General features: G+C 30.4%; 1 protein-coding gene and 1 long non-coding RNA gene across 2 annotated transcripts in view; both read left to right on the top strand.

Moving 5' to 3' along the window:
- Window positions 1–1,143, top strand: LOC140439562 (uncharacterized). The gene is made up of 3 exons (XR_011950653.1): window positions 1–202; window positions 397–570; window positions 946–1,143. It is a non-coding gene; the product is annotated as an uncharacterized lncRNA (long non-coding RNA).
- A 7,512-nt stretch (window positions 1,144–8,655) lies between these two features.
- Arpc1 (Actin-related protein 2/3 complex, subunit 1A) overlaps window positions 8,656–10,054 on the top strand; it is a 176,216-nt gene continuing 174,817 nt past the window's right edge. The window contains exon 1 of the mRNA XM_072544938.1: window positions 8,656–8,845. The gene's annotated coding sequence lies outside the window, so the exon portion shown is untranslated. The remainder of the gene's footprint in view (window positions 8,846–10,054) is intronic.

Raw genomic sequence — 10,054 nt, 5'->3', positions numbered from 1 at the left:
TTTAAAAAGTGTCCGCAACATGAATACCTTTGTTATTGTTTATTGTTTTGATATGAAGTTGTGTGTTTACATATTTTTTGTGACAAGCAAATTTTATTTAAAATTTTTTAGAGTCATTTACCTACTATTTTAGTAAAATGCCATTTAGGTATCTTGTTTGTGGTCGCTGAAGTTCGAAGAGCGAAACGTTATCACTTTTCAAGTAAGTTATTTTTTATATGTATGTTTAGGTTATGTTTTGATAGCCAGTGGAGGCGTTTAGTTGTTATTTATTTAATAAATAAATAAATTAATATGCATTATAATGAATAATAACAATTTCCATTAAATTTTTTGTCTTTTCTTTTTATTAAAATCATTTAAATATAATTTTTCCTACTAATATTTTTTTCATAGATTTCCTTTTGACGAAGAAAAACAGGAAATTTGGATATACATTTTACAATTAAATAAGAACAAGCTTTCCAGATGGTCACCTATTTGTTATGATCATTTCGATCCAAATGATGTTATCATGAAATCTAGCTTTGTTCGTCTAAAAGAAAATGCAAAACCATTAGCTATACCAAGGTGGGTAATGTTTTTATTAAATTTTTACATCGGTATTTAATATTTATATAAATTTTCTGTTTATTGTTTCTTCTATATTGTTTTTTCTTTGCATACAGGTCTTCTAAAGACGTTAAAGAGGTGGTAGGAACTAAAGCTCTCCCTAGTCCATCAGACACCCACAATTTAAATTTCGAACTGCTAGCAGTGAACTAACTTTGTCTGCCTCAGAAACTGAGGAACTCTTAGGCAAGGAAAATATTGAAGGGCATGCTGCAGATAGAGAATTAATAGCTAAAAAAAAATAACAAAAGGCAATATTCATTTAATTTTTCATCTGCATTATTATATCCTTGAATAAGCAATTTATCTTTCATTAAATCTTTTTATTTTTAGGAAGCATTATGTGGGGGATTTTTCCATGTCGGACTTAGACTGCCTAAGAAAAAGAAAAAGATACATGGAATCAGTAAACATGTATATAGCAAAAAAAAGAAACAAATTGACACCCTAAGAAAATCTACTAAAAGATGAAAACGACAAGCAACAACATTAAACGCATTGGTACAATCATTAAAAGAAAAACTGTATGTTACAGAATATTCTGAATCTGTGTTGTTGGTAAGTTTTCTTTCACATATTCTATAAGGAACAAAATTAAATTATTATTATATTCTTTTATTTTTGTATTTTTTATTGTTTTAGGCCTCTTTACCAGAATCAGCCAAAACTTTGTTTCAACGATTTTTAAAGGGTGCCAAATGTGCCAAATATTCTCCAGAATTAAGGTCATTTGCACTGGCTTTAAATTGTATTCAGCAAAAGCCTATGATTTTTTAAGAAGAGCTTTTAATAATTCATTACCACACCCATCAACCATAACGAAATGGTACCAAACTGTTGATGGCGCACCCGGATTTTCCAAAGAAGCTTTAAATGCTTTGAAAAACAAAGTTGAAGAAGCAGGGAAGCAAAATAAAACACTTGTAACACTTGTGTGTAATTTAGTTCTGAACGAAATGTCTATTTGTAAGCTAGTAAAATGGAATGGGAATAAATTTATTGGCTCTGTAGATTTTGGTACAGATATAGAATCTGATAATATACCAGAATCATAAGAGGCACTGGTGTTTATGTTAGTAGCCTTAAATGACAATTTTAAAGTGCCAGTTGCATATTTTTTATTTTGAGAGTTTTTGTGGATAAGAAAAAGCATCCTTAGTAAATCTTTGCTTAAATTTTATTTATGATTCAGGCACAAAAGTCTATTCATTAACTTTTGATGGTGCTGCCAACAATGTATCAATGGCCAATGCGTTGATTTTATTTAACTCCTATTTGTACCTTCCTATAAAGAGGATGGTAAACGAATTTTCAAAATTATATTTAGGTTGCATTGCATCTGGTACTACATATTTCCAAATCTAGGTAATTTTTAATTATCTCTCCAGATTTGATCCAGGTATCCTTTTGCCTTGCTTCCTGACATCTTATCCACCTTCTGTATGCTCCTATCTTCACATCCTTCTCCATCCATGAAGGTTATGGCTTATGTAATGAAGAGAGATCAAGCATGACCTCCATGAGGCAGTTAGGGTAGTCGACATTGCTCGTGTTATGATTAAGCATGCTTGTCTTTGAAGCTTATTCAGCTTCTATTAAGTGGTCTTTTGTTGTACCATATAAGCGCGCCATACGTAATCATAGATCTGACTAGTCATATATAGCCAGTACATCGGTTTGGGTTTCAAACCCCAAATTTTCCCACATACTCTTTGACATGTAGAAAGGGAAACCTTTGCTTTGTAGATTATTCTTTCCAACTGGGCGTTACATGTAAACTGCTTATCTAATATTACTCCTACATGTTTTACTAAGATTGCTAGAGAATTTTTCCATGTCATACTACCTACTAAGGATATTTAATGTTCTTTGGAGTGTGCTGGAATGAAAATTACCATATTTTCCTCTTAGCATAATTACTAGATCATCCCTATGGGCATGTACTTCTTCCCCCGTGTGCGTCAAGAAGTGACATCAAGTGATCCACCAGGAGTGACCAGAGGAGGGGAGAAAACACTCCCCCCTGTGGACACCCTTAGCAGTTTTGGAAAAAAATTTCAGGACTGATCGGCCTGTGCGATCTAGGCAGGGCATTATCTTGTCCTATTTTGTATATTCACACCACCATTACAATTATAGAAGTCTTTAGTATACAACTTATTTATTATTATAACATATTGTATCTTTATATACAACATATTGTATGTCTTAGAAAATAATTGAAACTGTATTTATTACGTTGTGTGCATTAATGCGTAAATTAAATTACTAATTATGTTGCAAAATGTTTTATGATTTATTTCTTTTGTATGTTTTTTGTTAAAAATGTATAATTGATTTGATGTTTTTTTTTTGTTTGTTTTTAATTCATTACAACAAAACACGAAATTAGAATTCAAAAGTTTGTTGTTTGTTTGCACTCAAGTAACTTATTAATTTTCTTCTTAATTCCTTAATATAAAATTCAAAAGTTGCTTTATACAAGGAAATTATTGCAACAGTGAAAACCACCAGGAAATGATAAAAAATGAATTAATCAAAAATTAAGAAGACAATTTGATGCACTGGATTCTTAAACTAATAAAAAATACAGGGAACTCAGAAAGTATACTGATGTAGTGGAGAAAGGGTCATCTAATAACGATATTAAAAAAGGAGACCGAAGGATATCAGTAACTACATAGGAATCATGTTACTGAACACCACATACAAAATTTTGTTAAGCATATTGGGAAATAGATAAATTACCGAAAATACACTAGGGTAATATCCGCCAGGCTTCAGAAAAAGAAAATCAACCATAGATGCCAACAGAGCTGTTTGAAAAGTGATATGAACGTGATATAAATTTTCACTTACTATTTATAGACTTCTAGCAATCTTTCGACTCTCTAAATAGACTCGCAACACTTAATAAAAATGCAAACCTGATTAGATTTATTTATCAAAATTTCCTTCACACTGAATAATAATTAATAGTCCTTAATAGAATTTAAAAAATGAGAATTTTTAATCTTTAGGCGAAACTTCAATATTTCCTGTTGGTAAAATGATTAAAATTCAGGTAATGTACTTTACAAACATTATAAAAATAATTTTTTCTCTTATAGACGAGAACACAAAAAAAAATCACAAATATTTAATTTTAATTAAAAAAATAATTATTGTCATTAAAATAGAAATGAGCACGCCGCTGTTCTGGTAAACATACCTTGAGCGGAGATCTTTAGGACACCCGATTATATAGGGAGAATACGGGACTGCTTAGTCTATATATTATACGTCATTGCTGATGTTATTGTTTGTCCCAACTGTCACATGAAAGATTATTTGTATTTTCTATTGAAGTTTTTTAACAATTGCTTCACATTTTAGACTATTATTGTTATTATTTAATTAAAACTTTATTGTGTCCTAGTTTAAAAAAAAGTATTTTAAGTGTATTATGTATTAATATTATGTAATATTAATATTATCTAATATAACAAATAAATAGATAAATTAGAACCCCTACACCACTGTATGATTATTGTGAAGTGTCATGAAATTTAAATTTGGCGGATTCGCATCATAGATAAATTACACCTAGATTGGTAACAGGGATAGCCAAGGTCAAATCATGTTCGGATTAGGCGCCCATTCGCTTGGTGGCGCTGCTAGTCTCGTTCCTGCACGGAGTGAGTGTGCTGTGATCAAGTCAAAGTTGAGTTTAGACAAATACGGCGCCATATTTGTATTTGTTTTATTTTTTATAATTTATTTTATAATTTAAAATTTTTTGTATAAATAGTGCAAAATCGTACAATTTTCGACGATTTTTTATTATGGAATCGAACACATTACATGGAATAACAATGTAGAGACGAAGAACTGAACAAAAAAGATGTGTTCCAGATTGCATGGATACTACCAAAGAATATAGACGCTTAAGCGTCTATATTCTTTGATACTACTTTTTTAAGTCCAGGACATTATATGGATATGTTTGATAAATGGGTGAATGCTGTTAAGAGCCCTAATTAGAGAATTCTGCAAAAGAAACTATTTATAACAATTTTCGTGTATGCGCTAGTCATTTTAAAGAGGAAGATATAGTCAATGTTGGAAATAGCGGTATTACGAGAACAGCCGTTCCGAGTTTGTTTTTACCAGGACCAGGTAAGAACTATTATACCACTGACCTATATTCTTATTCACATTATATCTGACCTTTTACTATAAAATTAGTTTATAAATTTAACCTAAAATTATATATTATAAAACCAGTCTTCTTAGCTTAGTATTTGAATTATTTGTAGGTGGTGGTTCAACAACTATCTTAAAAAGCATCACCTTAGAGAGGGTTCGGCATAAATTTCTACAGGTGTGCGCCTTTCAAAGTTGGATTAGATTAGCAGACCATGACTACACTATCATGGAGAGGTCTATGAGCTTGCCTGCTTTAAGTATGAGGAGGGATCTGTCCCTCTCTTGTGAGTGAGATTGGTCTTAGAGTACCATATTATAATACCATGGTTTGCCTCATCTATGTACTTTTAATGTTCCATTTTGTAAAACAACCTATGGTGCTAATAGCCCACTGAATAGATACAGTGGGTATCTTAACAAAGATACCCACTGTATCTTTGTTAAACAACCTAAATGTAAATGTATTTATTATGTCCCTCAATAAATATATAAATATTAGTAGAAGAGTTACTGGTACCATAGAGTTTGGAAACTTAACTGTGTAAAATACTTCATGTTTTTATTGTAACTAGGTAATACTTTACATATTTTTTTATTTTTGTTATGTTATTTTTCCATCTTTATTGTTTGTGCTGGATTTTAGAATCATAGAACTAACTGTTGGGTTTATAGGTTTTAAAATGTCATTACATCTTTAATTATATATATATATATATATATATATATATATATATATATATATATATATATATATATATATATATATATATATATATATATATATATATATATATGTATGTGTACATGCATGTGTTTGTGTACATAATATATTTTTATTTCACATTATTTAATTTTATTATCTTAAAATACTGTGTACTTAACCACTAAGTTGTAACACTTAATCGGCTTGTCCCGTATATTAGCCTGCATCCACATAGACAGCGGTAAGGCGTTCAGAGTTATGAATAAATAAATTTGAATCTGTTGACAGGGATCTTTCCTATTCTGTTGATGACAGGGATGGGATGTCTGATCTTAAGATGACATACTGGTGAAAAAATCTGTTGATTGTAATTGTGTTTGTCATTTCAGGCATAAAAACATTATTATCCTCTGTTGTTTGGAGTTTATACTGAGCAAATAAAGTTACTATATCAGGTTTTAGCAAAGCTTACATTCTGGGTGAAAACTTTAAGCATACCTTAGAAATAAATTATTTACCTTATCCATTGTTCTTTTTTTTTGTTCGTTTTTTCTATTTGCTATCATTCGGTTATTCCTCATTCTTGGGTTTTCTTTTTGCAAGAAGCAATATTTTGCTAATCTAATCAAAATCATAATTTTGTTGATAACCAGAATATTTTTCTGGAACTCATATTATGATTCTGATTATAAGAATAAAAGTATTATCATATAAATATATAACATATAGTATGAGTATAAATGTATATAAACTTCTTTCTAGAACTAAATCATTTAATTGTTCTGTTTCCAACTTAGCAGGGTCCTTGAGTTCTCTCTTTCTGTGAGTAGAACGCCAGACTGTAAGAGTTTTCACTGACCACTGATAGTGTGTGTTATTGCATTAGGATGAAAGTACTACAAAAAACTCAGAATGTCTGATGGCTGTCTGTTGCTTATTAGGCTTTAATTTGACATTAGAATTACAAAAAAAATATTTAAATACTGACAAGTTCCTGTCACAACATTTAGAACACTAAATTATACTACATTCACCCGTCCCTATTTTTGAACAAAATATTGCAACTATTTTGGTTTATTTTTAGCTCCAGCTGATTTACAGCTAGAATGAAAATCTGAATTTTCCAATCTTGGTTCATCATTATCATCAGGTTTTTGAACAGGTAAATTTTCTGTCTCATCTGGTATTTATTTAGTAGTGGAATTCTCTAGTGTGTTATTTGGACCTTCATCATTATCTTGATTCAATAATATAACAATTCAACAGTAAACTTCTTATATAGTGCAGAGCACATGGTAAAGCAGTTTTCCATTAAGTGAATTCTAAATTTTTGGTTTTCTATGCTAGATTCACCAATTTCCATATAACTCATTGTATTTTTCGACTTAACCATTTTCTTCATGATTATATGGTGTTGTTCTACTTGAATATATTCCTTTAGAGTGTAGATAATTAATAAATTCTTGTGAAGTAAAGCTAGTTCTCCTTGTTAGATTTGATATATACCGTCATTCTATATAAACCAAATAGTGATTTAATCTGTAATTGGTTAGAATTGCTTTTCTACCAGATAATGTCTGCATTTTTTTAAATACTTCAACTCATTTGCTTTTTTTTCAATTGCATAATGTTTTTATTCAGAATCTGTGAGGGTATGTGTGAAAAAAGCAATTGGTTTTCCAGATTGATTGCTTCGCTTATGTAATCGTAGATTAATTTTTTAAAAGCATGTACTTATCTTTACCTTCTAGGGATTTATCTTTAGATTCATTGCTTTCTAAAAATTCTTGAATGTTATATACTTACTAATGTTTGAATTCTTTGGTGGAAGTTTGACAGTTTGGACCAGCCTCTAGTTTATCTGGTCTAAAGTACTTCCCCATTGTAAATTTATGCGAATAAAATTGTAGTAAAATGTCTTTTGCAGAATTAGGCTTTTATTCACATAAAACTTGATAAGAATGACAAAACAATTATTTAAATACTGACCCGTTCTTGTCACAACATTAAGAAAACTAAATTATACTACACATGGCTTGTATTATTAATATTTCTTGTAACACATATAACATTTCTTGTAACATTTTTATAAATAAAGATTTTATTCTATATTTTATTCTGTAATTTTTTTAACCACTTTGGCATTTTAATGTAATGGAAAATAAATATAGTCCCAACATAACAAGAAAACCCAAAAAGTATACGAAAAATATTTATTATCGTATAGGATAAGGATTTTTCTTGTTATTTTAGGATTATATCGATTTTCCTTTACTTTAAAATGAGTTCACAATCCTAGGTAATATTACTAAACTTTTGAATTTAGCGCCATGTATATATAGTTATGCGCCCGATCACTAGGTGATGCGCCAATCATTGTTTTATTACTTAACACGGAAGTTTCAATGCTAGGTGGTAGTGTGCTATGGATTCGCATTTCCGGATTTGTCCGCCATCAGAGGCCACTTTTTTGGTCTCCTTTTCATAACGATTAGATTCCCTCTTTTGTCTTTTTGCTCGATGATAGAGAAGCACAAATAAATATACTACTTTATATATTCTGTAATTTCTTATGGAAATTGCAAATTGTAATTGAGAAAACGGGTAGTTTTCGAGGGCCGCTGTGTACATTTAAATTTGAGGATATTCAGCGTTTAAACGATGAATCACTCTCCCAAATAGTGAAATTATAGCATAGTGAATTTAGTAATTATTTTTTGCGAAGTTAGTTATTATATTTTTTAAATATATACTACCCAAAATTTGATGGGTTTAGCTGGGTTTAGCATACACTTCTACTATTTAGAATAATTCTTCTTTTTTTTTTAAGAAAGAAGTCTGCAATAGTAGGATACTTGAGCTATTATTACTGAGAAGTAGGAATTGTTGTGTTGTAGGTTTCCGACATCAAGTTAGAATCTAACTCGATGGTTTCCGACAATGAATCTGTCAAAATATGCCCGAACTAAGCGAATGGAGTATACTTTAGTATTTCAAGTAGAGTGGGCATTCTGATTGATTGTTTATTATTATGTGGCCTAGAGCAAAAAGAGCAAAACATTACATGTACTCGGGTAAATGATTATACAATCGAAACCCAAAGAAAAACGAAGAAGAAGTCTCTGGGTTTGTATGGTGCTACTGAAAAAGAAGAAGATTGGAAACTGCTTATGATGTCATTTGTGTGATGTGTGAACTTAAAATTTCTAATTTTAATTTTAAGTTTAAAGTATAGTGTACAACTCTTTTAATTTATGTGTTGTAGTGTAGTATAATTTGATTTAATTCTGAAAAATTCGTGTTGACTGACCAGAGTCCACGAATAAATCATATAACTTTAAGGTAAGTAAAAATTATGATTCAAACTATATAGCTCCACACCCTTTTTATCAATTACAATAAATAATTCAATCAATTTTTCGAAAGATACTTGCATTTTTGTGATTTTGAGAAATTACAAACATGATTATATGTTTATATTGAAATTAAATACCAACATGTCACTTCCCAGTCATTATTTCCTATATTGTGACTGCATATTTTTATTTAATTTGCATTAGTTTGTACAATAGTTTTATAATTGCAATTCTTATTGTTACTGCTAAGAATCTTAAAATACTACAGTTTGGTGTTGTGATGTATCATATCGTTTTGGATTTTATGTAGATGCTTGTAGTAACTGACTGTAAGCATTCATTTATACACATCAAGCATTTTAACCCTGGAAGCTCACACTTAAGTGTGAGATATCCATCGAGACACTTCACTGAATGTAGCATGCGCAACCACATTTTAATAGTAATGCCACTTCATGTAAATTCAGTCTGTAGTCTGCCAAGGACGGATGTGTAGTTGCTGTCTTATTCGAGCAATATTTTCAATCACGAAAATTTATTGAATAAACGCTAGAGTATATAGCACCCATGTGTGAGGTTTGCGATAATTTATTAATTTTTTTCATAATCATTTTTTCGGGAAATGGCTTCATGTAGTTGGAAAAAAAACTGGGAAAAACGTTGTCTGTTGACCCAAGCTGAAGGGGAAAGGGAAGTCGAAAATTTATTTGCTAATGAAAACAATGAGGATGATGGTCAAAATACCTTTGGTACCAATTCCAAATCTGAGGAGGATTAAGTCGAAGAACAAAACTCTAATACCGATACTGATGAAAGTGAACAAAGTCATAGTGAAATAGATCATGAACTAGTTAGAAATGCTTCAAGTTTACTTGGATCCAGACGATGGCCACTAGGAATTTTTTTAACATGCTTGATGCAAGTGGTATAAATGAAATAGTGCTATTCTTTCTTGCAAATCCCCATTGGAAAGAAAATGCATCTAATAATAGAATATCATTTCTGAAGTTTTTGGGAATGGCTTTAATTGAACCACTAATGCAAGAGAGATGCTGTAAATACCTTCTTTATAGAAATCACTCAGAAAAACAATGTGTGGTATTCTTCAAGTTGAAGACCTTCCAACACAACATCCCACAAGTTTAGTAAAGCAAACTAGGTGTTATTTCTTCAAAGGTAAAGATAGAAAAATGAA

Source organism: Diabrotica undecimpunctata, chromosome 1 (assembly GCF_040954645.1).
Source record: "Diabrotica undecimpunctata isolate CICGRU chromosome 1, icDiaUnde3, whole genome shotgun sequence".
NCBI classification, from domain to species: Eukaryota; Metazoa; Arthropoda; class Insecta; order Coleoptera; family Chrysomelidae; genus Diabrotica; species Diabrotica undecimpunctata.
This window is presented reverse-complemented; position numbering and strand designations above follow the sequence as displayed.